At 38.9% G+C, this 21857-nt stretch overlaps 1 long non-coding RNA gene across 2 annotated transcripts in view; it reads right to left on the bottom strand.

Moving 5' to 3' along the window:
- Nucleotides 1–1192: 1192 nt before the first annotated feature.
- The window catches only part of LOC129461990 (uncharacterized), a 153065-nt gene continuing 132400 nt past the window's right edge, over nt 1193–21857 (bottom strand). Inside the window, exons 2-4 of one of the 2 annotated variants that reach the window (XR_010115733.1) lie at nt 12009–12213; nt 3390–3572; nt 1193–1380 (exon numbers count right to left, since the gene is read on the bottom strand). This is a non-coding gene — a long non-coding RNA (uncharacterized lncRNA). The remainder of the gene's footprint in view (nt 1381–3389; nt 3573–12008; nt 12214–21857) is intronic. The other variant, XR_010115732.1, reaches the window with a different exon arrangement.

The following is a 21857-nucleotide window of genomic DNA, read 5'->3' as shown; positions in this document are numbered from 1 at the left end:
TCTGTTCCAGTTTAGCTAGACCCAGACCACTCAGGAAAACCTGGGGTCCTGCCAATTTCATCTGCCTCTCCTCTGTTGAGAATGGAGTGTGTTAATCTTCTAGTTTATAGAAGATAGAATTCAGGAAGATAGCATTGATTTCTAATTACTTTTTATCCTGTCCTTTAACATTTTCTGTTTGATAATGCTTTGTATCTAATCTAGTAGTACAATTGCAGAAATATTGGAGATGTGTGCTCAAAAATATTTTACTGATGGACAATGTGATTTAAAACAATTTTAAAACCACTGAACTGGAGCAGTAGAGGCATTTCGCTCCATCCTTGGCTTGGATTGGCGATTTTAGAATCCTTGGCATGACCTATTTTCTTTGTAAACTCTATGAGATAGTTCTTTGGGTTAAAGAAGGCCAGAATGGCAATGACACTTCATTTTTTTTTTCCTTCCTGATCACGTAGCCGGTTTTGCCTATGAAAATGAGTTAATGTACTAAATGCCCCATTGCCCATTCTTCATGGTTCACCCTGGTCATAACTGTACAAGTGGGCTGTATCTAAATGATGGAGGAATTGACAACAATCAAAAAGCAGCTCAGCCTCAACTCTCCTTTCTCATACAGCAACCAAAATCACAGCACAGAATCACAGAAGCTCAGGGCAGGTAATAACCAGATAATGTTGAAAATTTCACTTAAGCTACTATTTTTTATTAAATCTATGTAATATCTAATAATAATTGAGATGAACTTATTTAAACCAAATGACTAATGTTTAATGCTCACTTTTCTAGTTAGTGACCATTGTGACTCCTCATGTGACCCTAAGTCACCTTGGATTCACCTTAATTTCCTAAACAGGCATGCAAATTCTGTTCATTATGCACAAAGCTCTTTTTTGCAATGGTGAGCACTGTCTCACCACCTCTTGACTTTTGTTAATCTGACAGCCACACAGTCCTTTCTTGGGGAATATTGCAAAGCGTCTTCAATTCAATTGCATTTCTGTGGTCGTGGGGTTTTATGTAATTACAGAAGTTCTGTAGTTGATTTGAATGTTATATCCCTGTTGTGGAATTATGTTTGGACTTTATCCTAAAGGACAGGGAAGGGATTGTGTTTGTTTTGTTTGAACATTTCTTATCACAGGACTATGTTGGAGACAAACCCCAATGACACAAACATTCAAACACCACCTTCAGATGTAATATTGATTTATAAAACAACAGTGCACAGCTGCCAAGCTTCGCTCTTGAATACAGAGGGTCTTCAATTCCCAACAAATTACTGGCATTTCTACCAATTTACAAATTAGAATTTCCTCAGAATATCTCACAGTTCTTAATATTCCAGTCACCTTCCTTTTCAGCCTTCTCTCTTGAAATCTGTGTGTGGGGAGGAGGGAGGAGGGAGAAAGTAGAGCATTTGTAAAATTGGAGTTAAAAAAATCTAGATCAACTTTTATCCTTAGGCAAATTATGCACAGAGTTAAATTAAACCACTATATGTACTTGTAGATTGAAGAATCAGAGGTGGAGGAGGGGTCAGAGACACTGAGATCAAAGTTTCTGTTCTTTGAACAAAATCCCTTTGAAAAGCCCCCCATGCCACCTATCCTGCTTGTTAATGTTTTGACTGGGAGTGTCTAGCCGTGTCATCGGCAGCAGAATATTTTTAGTACCATATTTTATTTTATTTTCTGTGTGCAGCTAGCTCTACTTAGCAAAGCACCAGATCCTTTGCCAGCTCTGTTCTATGTCTCTTAGGGGAATATTTTTGTTAATTGCAAATATTTGATTGACAAACTTAGGATGCAATTAGTAGTCAGGCACAGTAGGAATGTGCAGTGAACTGGATCCCTGAACCAACGGATCTCAACTCTCTCAGCTTGATCTGAAATCGACTAGAGCATTTCAACCATATGTTTGCCTCAAACTTTCTCTTTCCTATGAATGTTGCTTATTTCCCCAAACTAGCTTCTTTTCACCTTGGCTCACTGAGGGAGCTAATTCCTCTATGATCAAACCAAATGAAGAAAGAAAATTCTTCACAAGTTTCAGTCTGATGGGGCTATTTGACCATGGCTGTAAAAATTAATGTGAACAAAATTACACATGCCAGTTGTTTCTCTCCAAAGCCCTAGGTGGAAAAAAGAATCTAATCTCTTCTGAATTCAGACATTTTGTTTTTCATACCTATTTAAAACAACCTGGCACCATCTGATTATCTTTATCAATTACATTTTGCTTCTTTATACATACAGCAAGATGAGCTGTTTGTTCTGTCTTACTGCAGTATGTGAAATAAATTTCTGTTTTCAAAATATGCCATTTATTTTAAAGGTATTCTGTATGCCACAAATCAATGGGAGGTACTGGTATCTGATGCTATCAGATATTCTGAACTTCCTTCCCCCTTGAGAAATTAATTAAAACTCACAAAATTTGAGGGGAAAGAGCAAACTTCAAAGCCTTAAGTACCAACTTTAAAAAGTCTTAAAAAAATGTACGCTGTTTACCCACATACATGATGTAAAAAACAGTTGAAAACAAAAAAATAATGTAGTCAAATTGGGGTTGTAGCTCTAAAACACCAGTTCTCAATTTTTTTTAACTCATTGATGCAGTTCACATGTTATTTTAGGGGAATGAGATATACAATATGAGTTGCTCTCTCTAAAGGATAAGCAAAGAGTTATCAACATTGTGGGTAAAGAGATAAGTCATCTCTCAAAGCTGGAGGAGAGCATACTGTATGCTTATGAACATTCTGCAAGTTCATGGCAAATGATGTGGGCCCTTCAACGAAGATGGGGAACCTGAAACCCAGGGAGATTTTAAATTAGTTCAAGGACACACTGGAAGTGCTCGGTGATATGGAAATATAGGGCAGGAATCCTGACATGCAGCCCATGAAACTAGAATGCTTGTCAAGTCTGTCAATTATAATGTGCCACATTCCAAATAAAGCTTTAAAAACGGGTGTCGCAAGGCTGCAAGGCACTGCTGTGGTTCATCTTGACCATCCTCCTGCCTCTAGAAAAGCTGTGATTAATTTTTTAAAACTAGCAGTCTGCTTCAAACATACAAATAAAAGGTGTTCTTCATGTTTAGAATTTAAATAAAACCATAGTAGAGCAAACTAGGAATTTGGAAAAATAAGAAAACAATCTCATGTTCTCTTGTTTTTCTCTCTCTCTTTTTTTTTCCTTCTTGGAATGATGATCCTAAGCTCAGTGACCATGAAACTATTGGGATGGATCTGGTTTACTGCGTAGAGCACTGAAACACAGCAGCTCCTTGGGTGTCTATGTGCCCTGTGGCTTTTGCCACTAGTCAAGGCATTGTCTAAACTGATCACATCAGCTAAGGTCCCCTAACTCACGTAAGCTCACCATATGCCTGGATGCCATAGATCCTTGGAAATAGACAAGTTTCGAGGTGGAAGGATCAGGAAGGAAATGTACCCATTCAACAGATGAGACATTAGAGGTTCAGCAAGTGGTGACTGTTTTGAATAATTTGAAGTAATACCAAAGCCAGCTTCTGAATGGTGTAATGGTTTGAGCTCTGCAGGCCTGGAAGAGTATGAGGCATGGGGGAGAAATCAATGAGAAGAATAAATTGAAGCAGCTACACAGATAGATTTGACTGATCTAGTGACAGCTTTCTGAGATGAACATTTTGTATGTGGGGAGGCGGGCTTGGTGAGGGAAGGACAGTATATATTTTTTAGATTAGAATAGGATAACACCTCAGATGATGAGTGAGTCCATAACCTCAAACTTTCTGGTAGGAAATCAGATAATGCACTGGATACTGCTGTTGCATTTTTAAGGTATATATTTCCCTAAATGCTGCCTTCAGAGAAAACTAGTGGCCCTCAGGGAATCAGGTCTCTTCTCAGAATTTTCTCATTTGTCTCCATTTGCCTCCATTTGCAGTTTGTTTGCTAATGCTGTGGCCCCTAAGTGAGCTCACATCTAAGATTTTAAAGGCTTGTGTATGGAGATTCTTCTCTGTTTTTATAACTCTTAGTAGGGACTCTCTGCCACTCTACCAGAGGCTGGCAAATGTAAGTGTGCACCAGAAGCACCTTCAAGGCCTATTAAAATGCAGATTGCTGGGCTCCACCCTCAGAGATTCTGATTTAACATTTTTGAGGTAGGGCCCCAGAATCTGCATTTGTATAAAAGCTCACAGATGCTACTGATGCTGCTGTTCCAAGGACCACACTTTGAGAAACACTGCTCTTTATATAGAAGCAATGTTCAGTGTATGCTATTGACTGAAAAATCTTTATGTTCACCTGTATAAAAATAGAGTTGGAGAATAAAATAATATTGGCATGTACCAGCTGCTCAATAAATATTTTTGATTGATTGAGTTGAGGACTGATGTTACTCTCCATTTGCTTATATTGCTCAAAACAAATTATGAAGTTGAGTAAATTCCAAAACTTTTGTCTCTTTTAGCCATATCCCAGGCTGGGTTCAAATATCATTATCTAATATTTTTAAACCTTAGTTTTCTCAGTTTTAAATTGGGGGAAGTAGGGATATTGTGGAGGAGTAAATAAAATAACTTTTGTTACACTTCTTCTTAGCAGCATGCTTTAGTGTAAACATACTCCTTTATCTTATATAACTATTGGTGAAAATACATTTGCCAACAGGGAGGGTCCCTTCTTCTCTTTGAAATGAGTTGGGAGGCATTCTTTAAAATAAGAAATACATCTTAAATTATGCCTCAGTATCCAATGATCTAAATGCGAAGAAATCTACAGGTAGCCTATCTACTAATGTGATTCCATGTGAAAAAGAGCATAGAAGTCCTCTGTACTAAAAAATATTTTTATTAGAACATTTGAAGCAATTAATCGTTTGTTTTAATTTATGGGGAATCACTAAATGGTTTAATGGGCTAGCACGTAATGAATAAATGATGGGAAACCTTAAAAATCAGGACACTAAGTGGCCCAGCTGTTCATCAGCTGTTTTGTAAGCATATGCACCTGTGGCTTAGTATTCAAAAGTTAAGAATATTTTATGTACATTTGTTAGTTTTCTAACAAAAATATCTTTAAAAAATTTTAAACATAAGTAAATAAAGAGAAAGCAATATGAAAAAACATTTCAGAATAGATTTACATTCCTCGATATTCTTTGGGTCAGATACTTATACCTTTGGTTCTTTATCTAAATAAAAATAAAGGACTCTTATTTTCCAGATGAGTTTTTATCTTCCCATGAAATTAGATGACTCAGTTCTAGATAACAAATATATTATTTACATATTTATTTTAATTTAACTTATATGAAAATTTACAGAGTTCTTACTATGTTCCTGGTGTTATTTTAAGTGCTTTATGAATATGAAGTCATTTAATCCTCATACCCCACGAGATGGGTATAATTGGTATCATCCCCATTTAACAATTAAGAAAACTGAGGCACAAATAAATTAAGAAAATTGCCTATAGTCACATAGCTAGTAAATAGCATAGCAAGGATTTGAACCTGGGTGATCTGGGACTGTGTTCCTGCTCATCCTACACTACTGTCCCAGTGACCCCAGTGACAAATACTGGACTGGGTGATGTGATGCTATGTATAAGTGGCACACCTTCATGGAATTTACAATCTCGCTGGGATTACAAACAAACACAACAGCATTCGTTAAAACTCAAGTGCTAAAGGACAAGTGCCAATATTTATGATGAGTAGACAGAGGCCACAAACTAGAGAGCCCAAGATAAAATCTGGCTTGTGGATATGTTTTGTTTGGCTCATACAACATTTTGAAATTTTTGAGCTAATGGCTTACAATGAAAAATTATATAAATAAATATCCCAGATTTTTAGTCATTAAAAAAACACAAAACTTAAACATTCACTGTGCCCAAATTTGGCATGAAACAAACAGATGGCACTAAATTCTCTCCTATTTGCTCCAGTCTCTGACATTCACACAATGTATACATATGCATTTTTATCAGTGCATGCCATTCATTTATTTTTCTTGCTGAGTTCCTGAGTTGACTCATATATATGTGTCCTGAGAAAGGGGTGTTGGATGTCCTGGGGACAGCTATTGCCTGGAATACTTGTAGAAGTTTCAGGAAGAAAAGTTATTTGCACTAAACTTTAAAAGAGGAGGACAGGTGGGTGTAACAAGATTGCAGTGAGCCTTCTGATTCTTTCTGACACCCTAGAGCGTATCCATACAAAACAACTCTTCTAAATTCAGCCAAAATAATGAGTAGCTGTTGCAGTGTTCTGACACTTATTTTTGTAGTGGCTACCATTTGACTAGCCAAAATATTCTTGCCTCATTGTTTGTTCACTGTAGTAGTATTGCTAGTCTCACTTCTCTGAATTAGGAAGAAAGCTCCTTCTAAGAAACACTACACGGAGACAGGGATCTGTTTGTCTTGATCAATACTAAACTTCTAGAACCTAGTGCTGTGTCTGGAATGTTGTAAGAGCTCGATAATGTTCTAGGAAAAAAGACACTGGGAAAGACAAAATAAAAAGAAAGAAGAAAGGGGGAAGGGAAGAAGGAAGGAGAGGGAGGGAGGGAGAAAGGGAGGGAGGGAGAAAGGAAGGAAGGGAAGGAAAGAGAGAGAGAAAGGGAAAACAAAGTAAGGCGTCTGATGACTTCTCTGCGAGTTCTCTCCCTCACTAAGTGTTAGTAACGGCCATTGCCAATATACATCCAGGAATAGTACAGGAACTTTGTGGGAATTGTAAGACTGTACAAGCTCTTTCTATGTTTGGTAAAGGTCAAATCTGTAACTTGTTTAAAGAATCAGGTAGAGCCGTGATTTATCAAAGTATATTCCCTAGATGGCCCACATTGGGAAGGCATGCTTGCTGTGAATGTAGACTCCCATGCTCCCCCAACCCCCCATGATCTAATGGCACACAAGAATTATGTATTTATGCATGCCAGGTAATTCCTTTGCACCTTCAACTTTGCACACCAAATTTTGGTGGAAGTACCCTTAGGTGGAGAAGGTCTTAGCAACCTGTAATTTGAGCCTGGAATCACAAGGTTTGCACAATCTGATTAAATTCAGTTGAGTTGAAAATTATACAGTTAATTTTGAATAGACGCTAAATCAATCTGACACTTCTTGATTAAGCTGAATTTTTACCTGACTGGTAGGTGCTTTGTTAATATAACTTTATGTGCTGCCATGTATCTGCCGAAGTGTCACTAAAATTCTCTAAACACAGAATTTGGGAATTGGTTGTTTTATTTATTCATTTGTTATTTTAACTAGGTTGATTTAATTACGAAGTATGCAAACTACAAAAGTAACAAAATTTTATTTTGTTTGGTTGATACTGTGGTTTAAACAAGTGAATTTAGGCTGGGCGCTATGGCTCACGCCTGTAATCTCAGCACTTTGAGAGGCCTAGGGGAGGGTGGATCACTTGAGCTCAGGAATTCGAGACCAGCCTGGCCAACATGGTGAAGCCCCATCTCTACTAAAAATATAAAAATTGGCTGGGCGTAGTGGTGTGTGCCTGTAATCCCATCTACCTGGGAGGCTGAGGAATGAGAATCGCTTGAACCTGGGAGGCAGAAGTTGCAGTGAGCTGAGATTGTGCCGCTGCACTGCAGCCTGGGTGACAGAGTGAGACTCTCTCTAAAAAATAAATAAATATGAGATGAAAAAAAAAAAAGAATGAATTTAGATATCCTTATGAACATGCTCTGCCCAGTTTGGCCACAGGCTCCATCACTTCCCATTATATTTCACCAGGTTGTATTACACACTGATGGTACTAGCTCAAGTATTTGGGCTTGCAACCTCAAAAACCAAAATAAAACAAAACAAAATCATGAGCTGACAGTCTAGGACATTACTCTATATGGGATCCCAAATCCAACCATCCCTCACCACCTCCACTACTACCACCCTAGCCCAAACTATTATTATCTCTCACCTAAAGTAATGTTATAATCTAATTATGGGTCTTTCTGTTTCTCTCACTGTCATAGCTCTATGTTCTCTACACAAAAGCCAGCTCAAACAGCTCATAACCCTCTCATATCTTCCCATCTCATTGGAATAAAATCCAACAATTTTACCACAGGATTCATGCATGCTGTTTACAAAATATTTATAGGTCTCTGCATAGTGGACACATGGTAGAATTGTGCTCCCTGCCCACACACACCTGTCCCTTCTCTCCTCCTCCGCCATCATTGCATGTGGTTATATGACTAGATCTGGCCAGTGATTTGTTTGTGGAAGTGCTGTGTGTCCCTTCCATGCTGGAACATTAATTGCTGATATGAGATCTTTCAGAGATGTCTTTTCTCTGATAATATGTTTGGCAATGATTTTGACAGTGGTTTCTCTGCCCATCTGTTTCCTGGGATGAGGCTGACACAGTGCAGAGCCTCCAACCTAACTGTGGTAGACAAGATGTGAGCAAAAAACAAACCTTTCGTGTTTTCAGCCATTGAGATTCAAGGTTGTTTGTTACCATAGCATAATCGGGCATATGCTGACTGCTACTGTGACATTTGTCTACAAGGCCTATGTGAGCTAACCTCCACCTATCTCTCTGACTTCATCCCCATCCTCTTTTATCCTCTCCCCTTTTGTTCGGCTCTATTTGCTTTCCTAGTGAATTCCAGCTTTCTGCCGAATACTGGGCCTTTGCACTGTTTAAGATACTTTATGGATGCATCTTTCCATGTTCCCTTACTTCATCCAGATCTCTGCTCAAAAATCTCCTTCTTAGGGGGAGCATCCCTGACTGCAGATCTAAAACAGCACCCTTTATTATTCTATTCTTATCCTGTTTATTTTTCTCTATACCTGAGATAGTTTTCCTTTATCATTTTACTTTCTGCTTCTAAAACTGAAATATAAACTCCTTGAGGGCAGGGACATTTTGTTCACAGGCACTTTCCCAATAGCATGAGCAATGCCTGGGGTAGAGTAGATAATAAATATTAACATTTGATGAATTAATGAATTATTCATTCTTATCACACAACTATCGGTTTTCTTATCTGAAAGTATGGCTTAACATGACCCTCAGTCTACTCTACAATGTTATGGTATACTTTTAGAAGTAGAAAGCACAATATATTTTATTTTCTTACCACAGTGGTAGGTTAATTCACTTAAATGTTCTCATCTAAGGTGTCAAGAGGAAGCATCCTAACAATAAATAATGCATTTGAGGTCAATGGGCTTGACCTTTGGGTTTTTCAGGTAGTTTACAGTCTGATACTTGTTTCTTATGTTAAAATAATTCCAGAAGGAACTATGAGAACTGGCATGCATTGAAAGGCTGCACTTACAGTTGAAATCCTTCATTCTTCTCAAAAGTGAATCTGGGTATCATTTATCTTGGAGGCATTGGCAGAGTTTTGCATTGTCATACAAAGTTTATTGATTCTTTTCTAGCAGGCTTGCTTGAAAATTAATATGGAATTTAAGCAATGACCTCTTCTAGAAATGGTGAACAGGTAATTTTTTACGCTGAGCCTTCTGAATGTCTAGTAATGGAGTATGGGTCACACTGAAATAGAAGCTTCACTTTCTAACCTGAGTTTTACACAATACAATTTTAACCTATAAAAGACAGCACATCTCAGTAAACTCTAGAAATATAAATTTGTAATTTCTTCCTACTTAGAGTCAGCCATACAATACAATTACCATGAGAAGATTGCTTTAAACATGCAGTTATAAACATGGCATGATTCTATAAATTACCTGTAATTTATTTATAAATCTGCTGCAAGGGCTAATGTTTAACACATGCAGATTTTTTTATGCTCCCTTTCCCTTCAGTTCTGTCATATCATTAGATAAATATACTTAATGAGGGTTTATTATGGAAATAAAATAATCTAAACTGTATTGTATGGTCTACTGTATTATGAAAGAGTGATTTTAAAAGCCTATTAAAGTCCCTGCTTAGGCTTGTCCAAGTTAGCATAAGTGAGGAAAGATAACCTAGAAGAAAATTCCTATTTTGATTATTCAATCAAGTATATTCTCTTGTATTATTCAATCAAATCAACACTTTTCTCTTTCTGCTACTTGATGTCTATAAGTTACAGTCAGATAAAACTATAAAAGTCAAGAGACTAATTTCTTCTTCATGGTCTGTCTATGGTATTAAAAAGACCAGGTTTTGAGTCAACTTTTTCACCCACCAAAAACACAGGAGAGAAACACATATCCCTTACAAAAGACTATTGTAAGTTCTAAGCATCAATTCACTTTTTAAAAAGAAATATGTTAAGTATTAAATATTCGTAGCTAGATTTGGCAAGTTCTGTATATAGCAGGCATATTTGTTGTGATATTATAGTCAAGAGAGATATACTTTAACCTTGCTGATGATGAAATGCTTCCATTTTGATTCGTAAAATGGGATTCCCCTAGTAAGTAAGACACAGAGGGTAATTCATGACATTTTTGGATCACAGAAAGGTCTTACATATCTAATCCCAATCCATGTGACAAAATCTACCCACTCTACTATGCTGCTCTCCAAAGAAAACAAACATTAATCAAGCTATCCCCACTAAATCTCCCCCAGAACTTGAGTTCTGGGCTCCTACCCTAATTATCTTTAGATCCTTAGCACCCAGCTGCACCCTTCACCCACTAACTATTTGAGGTATTCTATATATAATGATAACACAAGTAAGCTAGCAGCAGAAAGGTGTTAAAACAAATGTGAAGGAGAACTCAAAACAATTCTACCAGGATCCCACACAATATGTATGCATTTACATGTACAAATACAAACGACTGGAGAAAAGTAAGGAAAACGTGATGTTGGAAATGCTGTATGTTTCTACACAAATAACACGGATACGTGTATCATCCACAAGGTATTAGGTACCCCATAGTTACAGCATCTGGACAGGCGACTGTATTTTTCTGTTACTTTTCTCATAGTCTTCTAAGGGCAACCTAGCACAACAGTTTTCAAGAAAACTCCCTCCTCCGTTTTTATTTTTAATCTTTTTTTAAAAGGCAAATGCTGCATTACCTCCCCTGAAATAAATTATACTAACAATTTCAACAACCTCAATATATGAAAAAGATAAAAGTAAAGGTGGAAGAGTCACTGTGCTGATTTCTTTTTACACACCACATATGGCAGCCATCGTGGCAATGTTTAAGGCCATTACAGAGAACTCGAGGGTCCTAGTTAGAAAAGCAGTGACCCAGATCCATGGGAAATAGATATTTTTCAATTGCACTAGACAGATGCATATATATTGATGTTGCATTCACTAAATAAATATATAAAGATATAAATTGACTATATATGTGTATATATATATATATATATATACACATATACTCACACACACACATATATATATATCTATATGATAGAGACCATAATTTGGTTCCATATTGTGATTGTGGAAAACAAGTGGTGATATATTTTTCCTCTATTGGACATATTTTCAGAATCATGCCTGGGGATTTATATGCATACCCTGTGCCATTTATAACAGTGCTGCAAATAACGAGGATTATGCTCATTAGCAAACATTGCCACTTTTTTGAAGGGGATGCTAGGCAGACATGGCTGAAATGAAAGTCTTTTTTAGACAGAAGCGACAAACCTGGAAATAGGAATCTATATCTTGGTCCTGTGACTGTTTAGTGCAGTGTTTCATGAGCTAAAAAAGAGAGAGAGAGCACAAGAGAGAAAAATGGTGCTTTGTATAATATCTCACAAGCACCGCAAAGAAATCTGATGTTCATCTTAAACAGGCACAGCTATGATTTTGCCATCTAGTTTCTCAAAAATATTCACCGTATCTAAAGAACTCTTATCTTGAAAGAGGGGAAAGGGGAACTTAACCAAACGTTCTTTTGAAAAATCTTTTCTCTCTACTGGCAAGTTTGGACAAATAATTGACATGAAGGGAAGATAGCTTTTTGTAAGAAATTAAAACTTCGTTATCAAGTTGCCCTTCAATTTTCTCATTCCCCATCTTACCCCATTTTCTCATCTGTGTAGCCTGTGTTGCGTTTGCAGTTGTTTATCTTAAGGATAATTTTTGCTTCTAAATACTGAGAAAGAATAATCAGGTGCTTGAGAAGTGGTGTCTCTGCTCATCTCCCCACACGTGACTGCCTTCTGTCTGGTGCTTTGTCATGGTGCCTCCAGAACAGACTTCCTCAGCTTCCTTTGTTATCCTCGCCTGATAAATAAACAGCACAAAATTACCGAACTTATTATGGTAATTGAGAGAAGGGAACGGAATGCTGAGCCTGCCCCCCTTTCTGTTACGCGGCCATTGCAAAAGTTGGGCAAACCTGTGCCAAACCTCAGCTGATAGTGTAACATCAGCCCCTCTCCTGTGCGCCCCCCTTTATTGCCGTAGCCCCCCACCCTCCACGATGATTGCTTTCTGTCCATCTTGAGCTGGGTGTTAGTTCATTTAGATTTACATCAAGTAGTAAATTAAAATAATCACTCAGCAAACACTCTGAGCTCAGTTTTCTCTTTCAGTCAGGAGTTGCGCGAGCTGCTCGAAGCATTCAAGCAGAAAATATTGCTGTCTAGATATTTGTCCTCTGGGTGATAAAGGAGGCATTGTCTTGGGACCCACTCAGGCCTCGGAGCCGATCGTCGCTGTGCATCACAGCTGTGAAGTGCGCTTTGTTATGTGTCTGAGGATTCGGGTTCAGGACCTTGTTTTTCTTGAAATACCAGACTGATCAGAGCTGCATATGTTCGGGGGAAATCAGGGGTCGGTGGTTCTCTGTCCACATTTTTACTAGATTATTCTTGGACAGAACTCTGGGAAAATACCCTGCAGCATAAACCATCCCAAGAGTTTTGCTTTGTTTTAATTCATTTTCTTTCTTTCTCTTTCTTGCATCTTTATTTTTTTTTCCCTCCATATTCTGCATTGTTACAGTCCTGGAAAATGCTGGAGTTTATCTGCATGAGTCAGAAACAAAGGCTTACGGCATTGCTGCTTCCTTTTGCTTTGAACCTGGTGCCATCATGTACTGAGTTATAAACCTGCTTCTTTGTGTTCTCATTACAGTACATCTATCTGCCCATTTAGAAATCAAAATGCAGAGTTCATCACCTGGGATGAAATATAGCGTTGGCTAAAGAGGCTTTTCACCATTTGCAAATGATCAGTGGGCTCTTGAAACAAAACAAGGAGTTGATAGGAGAAAACAAATAGGAAATTTCGCTCTGAATGAGAATTCTTAAAAAAAGATAATTATCACTTGTAAATCTTAAAGTCATCACATTTTTATTTCAGCTATTTTGTAGGTATGCTATTGCTAAGAGTGTGAAGAAGTGAAATATTTGTTACTCTAAGTAGTGACAGAAAAACATTAAATGTTAAGGAGCATGGTTGCAGGCATAGGAATAAAAATTGAAATTTTTAGTCAATTATCTAAATTTTTACAAATAGTTCTGCATGCTTGGCTTATTGACTACTCTTATCAATTTTTGGCTAGAAATTTGGCATCGTGCTATATTTAAGCCAAGCTAGCTACAGTGAATGTGCTATTTGATGTATTCCTTATGTCTGTGCTCTGGCTAAATATACATTTTTCAATTATAAAATTCTCCATTCCTACATAGAAAGAACATTACTATTATAAGCCAAAAAGAAATAAATAAAGGAATGGGATGGACATGTATGTATTACAGGCACATATAATATGGTCGTGTGCATGATGTACTCATGAATGAATGATTTCATGTTCTTGAATTAAATGACTTCCCCTTAGGGATGTTTTCATGGTGACCCCACTGCAATCAGCTGCAAAGCTTACCCTTTCAACCACTGTATCTATAGGAACCAGAGGTGCCATTAAAACCAGCAATGCTAAGTCCTTAGATTATGCCAATGAAAATAAATTGAATCACCAGAGTAAAATCATAGATGGCTTCCAGTCATATATTGTGGTTTGTGATATTTTATGTCCAAGTCCCAATTTAGTTCATAAATACAGGTAAAAGGAACCAAACTAGAAAATTTCATTCTGATTTTCCTGGGCTCCAGAGCCAGTCTTGTTTAATTCCCCTCTCTATCAATCACTGATAGCTGAGTAACCTTGAGTAAATTACCTAGTCACTCTGATACCTCAATTTTTCCATCTGTGCTTTGGAAATATTATTAATAGGCACCTCATAAGTTTGTTAAAATTGTTTAATGAATATTAAACATATTAAATGCTTAGAATGATGTCTGGCACATGGCTAATATTCAACAAATATTTTATTAGTGATAATGATGATGATAATAATGATAATTTCTACAACAAGAAGAAAGGTAACGCTTATCTAGGAAACACTGCTAAGGTGGAATAGATTTGTCCTACTTTTCCAAGGTTGGTATACACATTAATATTAGGTTGTCCTGGGGCTGGGTGAGGTGGCTCACGCCTGTAATCCCAGCACTTTGGGAGGCTGAGGCGGGTGGATCACCTGATGTCAGGAGTTTGAGACCAACCTGACCAACATGGTGAAAACCCATCTCTACAAAAAATAAAAAAATTAGCCGGATATAGTGGCACGTGCCTGTAGTCCCAGCTACTCGGGAGGCTGAGGCACGAGAATCACCTGAACCCAGGAGGTGGAGGTTGCAGTGAGCCAAGATCGCGCAGCTGCACTCCAGCCAGGGTGACAGAGTGAGACCCCGTCTCAGAAAGAAAAACAAACAAACAAAAATTAGGTTGTCCTGAATAAGAGTCACAGTTTAACCATTTACTAACTAACTGTGTGCATGGGCAAATTATTTTATTTTCTATGTAATAAGATAATAACTGGTTACTGTGGCTGTTGTAAAGATGAAAATAGACTGTACACATCAGTTGCTTAGTACCTTGTGTGGCCAGAAGGGCTGCTCCTAAGTTGTGTTATTCTCCAGGCCAAAAAATAAAAAAAGGTCTTCTTTTTTATTACCAGTTTGATTTAAAATATTACAAACCTCAAGAGCCAGTTATTAAAAATTTAGAAAAAAGGGTAGAGAAGAAAATCTTACATATTTTTTTCTTGTGTAATTAATGTGTGTGAAAGCTTTTCAGTGTCCAGGCACCATCTGTTCAGGTGCAAGAAACTTCTCTTTATGTTTTTTCTTTTATTTTTTGATTTTCAGAATTACTGGGTCTGACTAAATCACAACTCCCACCGTGAAAAAAGCTAGCAATGCTGATATTACTTTCTCTGCCATGACTCTTCAGAACTTGTATATATTGATATAATATTGATCTTCTTGCTTCTGAGCTTTCCTAGTACCATTTTGTAAAAGTCTAGTTATAATAGGACTTGTTTCACTTCATCATCCATTGCACTGTTTGTAGATATTGGTTTCCAGTAATTCTCTCAAAGGTTGTTTATGTGCTTCATTGATGATGACCACGATTGTAAGTCTTACCCAGAAGATGCAGAAAATGTGAGGAATAACTTATTCCCTGATCATGTTAAGTTTACCGTTCAGAATTCTGTAGCATACAAATAGAAACAATATATCTTCCAACCATGCTTTCTCATGAACTAATTGGGCTGTAACATTGCATTCCTAGAATGTGATCTCTTTCAATGTTGTCTGCATCCCTACCTTCCACTCACTTCTGCTAGCTAGAAGGGTAGAAAAGGAGGAAGGCACTGAGTGAGAAAAATGGTGCCATTTGTACAAAAAAGTCTGTCCTTTGACCAGCATAGCCTAAATCTATCCAGAATTTCATGATGTGACCACATCAATTGGAGGCAATAAAGAACATTAATGAGAAGGACCCCTTGTTGTGTGGAGCAGTGGTCTTGGAAGCCTCAGGGGAGATAGTTGCAGCCACCTGGTAGATTGCCTAAATATGGTACAGAGCCTGCAGAAGGAATAGGGTGACTGTTCTGGATGCCAACAGTAACGGTACCCTGAGTAAGTGATGTCTGGTGTTACCTCCACCACCCTCAGGTGCTGTAGCCTGAAGCTAGCACTGTGATTGGTCAGAACATGGGTGGATAAGCATGGACCACACATAGTTCAAGCTCAAGGCTGGCAGTGGACTACAGGTAGTCCAGAGTCCTAAACTCCTTCTGTGTCTGATTTGAAAGTCATACAAAATCAGCATGTCAGCACCATTATGACATGATACTCCTAAAGAAATACTGCACTGGCTAGCAGGAAAAATACATTCACCAGGTCACTTTCCTGGAACTAGATGTCCATGTGGCTTCAGGACAACCCCACAATGATCCCATAGGCTCAAGCTCCAGAGCTCTTGGGTCATCTGGTTGGCCCCATAAGTGCAGAAGTGAAATGGGGTGTCAGAGCACCCCAAAGGAAAAGGATGAGTCAGGACTCACAAGAATCTGTATCTCCGTTCTGTCAGACCTGCTCACATGCTACCTGTGCCCAAAGAGAGACTTAAATAAATTTAAGAAAAATTTGAGACTTAAATTTTTTTTTGACGAATTGGAGTGTCTTTTAGTGTGGGAAAGAGAAGGAAGGAAAGAATAGGTATACAAAGCAGAGGCAACAGCCTGAGCACAACAGAGTGGAACGCAAATGGTCTAGTTTTTGAGGGAAACGCAGGGGCCAGTAGGGGCACTGAAGCAGGTGCAGATAGAGATTAGAAGTGAAACAGAAAACTTAGGTGGAGATCAGGTTTTGAAGAGCTTTGAGTACAAATTATATCCTTATATATTTAAGGGGCTTACTTTGTGCCAGGCTCTGAGCCTTAGAGACATTATTCCAGGTTTTGGGGGGAGCAGAGTAAATTGTTGAAAGGATTTCAAGCAACACAGTGATCTGTGTTTTTGAAAGATTCCACTGGTAGAACTTTAAGGGTTGGTAACAGTGGACGAGACCATGAAAAAAGAGATTAAAGAGCTATAAAGTTACTTCTGGAGAGTGATGAAGAGAACCTCAATTAGGACAACAGAATGAGAGTGGAGAAGAGGGAAGAATTCATTATTCTTGTAAAGGTAAAGTCAGCAGAATTTGAAGACTAATTGAATGGGTGCTGGAGGAATAGACTGGTCACTTGATGTCTCTATAACTATGATATCTGTTCATTAATTTAGTTCATAAAATTTTGTGAAGCGACGTGTCTCCAAGTGCCAGGCCCTGTGCAGGAAATACAGAAGATGGAAGAGGTCTGATCGTGATGGGCTTTCAAAAGTGGGAATCACTTCCATGTTAAATATGCAGAGAGCTGGGCCTCTCCCTGAGCAGGCATGGGTTCCAGAGTCCAAGGATTTGTGTTTTTAACAATCACCCCCAAGTAACCCTTTTCATCATGAGAGTTTGGGAAATTCTTCACAAAATAATGCATTTGGTTTTGGATGTATTAAGATAATCTATATAGAGAGAAATTATACATGAATGCAGATATAGGATATTCTACTACATTCACATAAGCATCATAGGCAGAAGATGTTAAAAGGAGATTTGCTAAGCTACTCTACGAGGTAAAACAAACAGAAGAAGCTAAAACCATAAGGAATAAACTCTCTGGACAGTGTTCCTCTCTGGAACTGAGAAATGGGGCTGGGAACTTCTGCCAATAGAAATGTCTCATTCATTGTCTCAGCCCAAAATCTCCTTAAGCTGATTAGCAACTTCAGCAAAGTCTCAGGATACAAAATCAATGTACAAAAATCACAAGCATTCTTGTACACCAATCACAGACAAACAGAGAGCCAAATCATGAGTGAACTCCCATTCACAATTGCTTCAAAGAGAATAAAATATCTAGGAATCCAACTTACAAGGGATGTGAAGGACCTCTTCAAGGAGAACTACAAACCACTGCTCAATGAAATAAAACAATGAAATAAAAGAGGATACAAACAAATGGAAGAACATTCCATGCACATAGGTTGGAAGAATCAATATTGTGAAAATGGCCATACTGCCCAAGGTAATTTATAGGTTCAATGCCATCCCCATCAAGCTACCAGTGACTTTCTTCACAGAATTGGAAAAAACTACTTTAAAGTTCATATGGAACCAAAAAAGAGCCTGCATCGCCAAGTCAATCCTAAGCCAAAAGAACAAAGCTGGAGGCATCACGCTACCTGACTTCAAACTATACTACAAGGCTACAGTAACCAAAACAGCATGGTACTGGTACCACAACAGAGACATAGATCAATGGAACAGAACAGAGCCCTCAGAAATGATGCCGCATATCTACAACTATCTGATCTTTGACAAACCTGACAAAAACAAGAAATGGGGAAAGGATTCCCTATTTAATAAATGGTGCTGGGAAAACTGGCTAGCCATATGTAGAAAGCTGAAACTGGATCCCTTCCTTACACCTTATACAAAAATTAATTCAAGATGGATTAAAGACTTAAATGTTAGACCTAAAACCATTAAAATCCTACAAGAAAACCTAGGCAATACCATTCAGGACATAGGCATGGGCAAGGACTTCACGTCTAAAACACCAAAAGCAATGGCAACAAAAGCCAAAATTGACAAATGGGATCTAATTAAACTAAAGAGCTTCTGCACAGCAAAAGAAATTACCATCAGAGTGAACAGGCAACCTACAGAATGGGAGAAAATTTTTGCAACCTACTCATCTGACAAAGGGCTAATATCCAGAATCTACAATGAACTCAAACAAATTTACAAGAAAAAAACAAACAACCCCATCAAAAAGTGGGCAAAGGACATGAACAGACACTTCTCAAAAGAAGACATATATGCAGCCAAAAAACACATGAAGAAATGCTCATCGGAGGGAGGAGCCAAGATGGCCGAATAGGAACAGCTCCGGTCTCCAGCTCCCAGCCCCAGCGACACAGAAGACGGGTGATTTCTGCATTTCTGCTTGAGGTACCGGTTTCATCTCACTAGGGAGTGCCTAACAGTGGGTGCAGGACAGTCGGTGAAGCGCACTGTGCGCGAGCCGAAGCAGGGCGAGGCATTGCCTCACTCGGGAAGCACAAGGGGTCAGGGAGTTCCCTTTCCTAATCAAAGAAAGGGGAAACAGACGGCACCTGGAATATCGGGTCAGTCCCATCCTAATACTGCGCTTTTCCAACGGGCCTGGAAAACGGCACACTAGGAGATTGTGTCCCGCACCTGGCTCGGAGGGTCCTATGCCCACGGAGTCTGGCTGATTGCTAGCACGGCAGTCTGAGATCAAGCTGCAAGGCAGCAGCGAGGCTGGGGGAGGGGCGCCCGCCATTGCCCAGGCTTGCTTAGGTAAACAAAGCAGCCAGGAAGCTCGAACTGGGTGGAGCCCACCACAGCTCAAGGAGGCCTGCCTGCCTCTGTAGGCTCCACCTCTGGGGGCAGGGCACAGACAAACAAAAACTCAGCAAGAACCTCCACAGACTTAAATGTCCCTGTCTGACTGACAGCTTTGAAGAGAGTAGTGGTTCTCCCAGCATGCAGCTGGAGATCTGAGAACAGACAGACTGCCTCCTAAAGTGGGTCCCTCACCCCTGAGCAGCCTAACTGGGAGGCACTCCCCCAGTAGGGACAGACTGACACCTCATTCAGCCGGGTACTCCTCTGAGACAAAACTTTCAGAGGAACTATCAGACAGCTGAATTTGTGGTCTCACGAAAATCCGCTGTTCTGCAGCCACCGCTGCTGACACCCAGCCAAACAGGGTCTGGAGTGGACCTCTAGTAAACTCCAACAGACCTGCAGCTGAGGGTCCTGTCTGGTAGAAGGAAAACTAACAAACAGAAAGGACATCCACACCAAAAACCCATCTGTACATCACCATCATCAAAGACAAAAAGTAGATAAAACCACAAAGATGGGGAAAAAACAGAGCAAAAAAACTGGAAACTCTAAAAAGCAGAGCACCTCTCCTCCTCCAAAGGAACGCAGTTCCTCACCAGCAACGGAACAAAGCTGGATGGAGGATGACTTTGACGAGTTGAGAGAAGAAGGCTTCAGACGATCAAACTACTCTGAGCTATGAGAGGAAATTCAAAACAATAGCAAAGAAGTTAAAAACTTTGAAAAAAAATTAGAAGAATGGATAACTAGAATAACCAATGGAGAGAAGGGCTTAAAGGAGCTGATGGAGCTGAAAGCCAAGTTTCGAGAACTACGCAAAGATTGCAGAAGCCTCAGTAGCAGATGCGATCAACTGGAAGAAAGGGTATCGCTGATGGAAGATGAAATGAATGAAATGAAGAGAGAAGGGAAGTTTAGAGAAAAAAGAATAAAAAGAAATGAACAAAGCCTCCAAGAAATTTGGGACTATGTGAAAAGACCAAACCTACGTCTGATTGGTGTACCTGAAAATGATGGGGAGAATGGAACCAAGTTGGAAAACACTCTGCAAGATATTATCCAGGAGAACTTCCCCAATCTAGCAAGGCAGGCCAACATTCAGATTCAGGAAATACAGAGAACACCACAAAGATACTCCTCAAGAAGAGCAACTCCAAGACACATAATTGTCAGATTCACCAAAGTTGAAATGAAGGAAAAAATGTTAAGGGCAGCCAGAGAGAAAGGTCGGGTTACCCACAAAGGGAAGCCCATCAGACTAACAGCTGATCTCTCAGCAGAAACTCTACAAGCCAGAAGAGAGTGGGGGCCAATATTCAACATTCTTAAAGAAAAGAATTTTCAACCCAGAATTTCCTATCCCACCAAACTAAGCTTCATAAGTGAAGGAGAAATAAAATACTTTACAGACAAGCAAATGCTGAGTGATTTTGTCACCACCAGGCCTGCCCTAAAAGAGCTCCTGAAGGAAGCACTAGACATGGAAAGGAACAACCGGTACCAGCCACTGCAAAAACACGCCAAATCATAAAGACCATCGAGGCTAGGAAGAAACTATAGCAACTAATGAGCAAAATAACCAACTAACATCATAATGACAGGATCAGATTCACACATAACAATATTAACGTTAAATGTAAATGGGCTAAATGCGACAATTAAAAGACACAGACTGGCAAACTGGATAAGGAGTCAGGACCCATCAGTGTGCTGTATTCAGGAAACCCATCTCACGTGCAGAGACACACACAGACTCAAAATAAAGGGATGGAGGAAGATCTATCAAGCAACTGGAAAACAAAAAAAGGCAGGGGTTGCAATCATAGTCTCTGATAAAATAGACTTTAAACCAACAAAGATCAAAAGAGACAAAGAAGGCCATTACATAATGGTAAAGGGATCAATTCAACAAGAAGAGCTAACTATCCTAAATATATATGCACCCAACACAGGAGCACCCAGATTCATAAAGCAAGTCCTCAGTGATCTACAAAGGGACTTAAACTCCCACACAATAATAATGGGAGATTTTAACACCCCACTGTCAACATTAAACAGATCAACTCGTCAAAGGATATCCAGGAATTGAACTCAGCTCTACCTAAAGTGGACCTAATAGACATCTACAGAACTCTCCACCCCAAGTCAACAGAATATACATTTTTTTCAGCACCACACACCTATTCCAAAATTGACCACATAGTTGGAAGTAAAGCTCTCCTCAGCAAATGTAAAAGAACAGAAATTATAACAAACTGTCTCTCAGACCACAGTGCAATCAAACTAGAACTCAGGATTAAGAAACTCACTCAAAACTGCTCAACTACATGGAAACTGAACAACCTGCTCCTGAATGACTATTGGGTACATAATGAAATGAAGGCAGAAATAAAGATGTTCTTTGAAACCAACGAGAACAAAGACACAACATACCAGAATCTCTGGGACACATTCAAAGCAGTGTGTAGAGGGAAATTTATAGCACTAAATGCCCACAAGAGAAAGCAGGAAAGATCCAAAATTGACACCCTAACCTCACAATTAAAAGAACTAGAAAAGCAAGAGCAAACACATTCAAAAGCTAGCAGAAGGCTAGA

The sequence above is a fragment of the Symphalangus syndactylus genome, chromosome 14, assembly GCF_028878055.3.
Source record: "Symphalangus syndactylus isolate Jambi chromosome 14, NHGRI_mSymSyn1-v2.1_pri, whole genome shotgun sequence".
In the NCBI taxonomy this organism is placed as follows: domain Eukaryota; kingdom Metazoa; phylum Chordata; class Mammalia; order Primates; family Hylobatidae; genus Symphalangus; species Symphalangus syndactylus.
The sequence above is the reverse complement of the archived record's forward strand: the minus strand, read 5'-3'. Positions and strand labels throughout refer to the sequence as shown.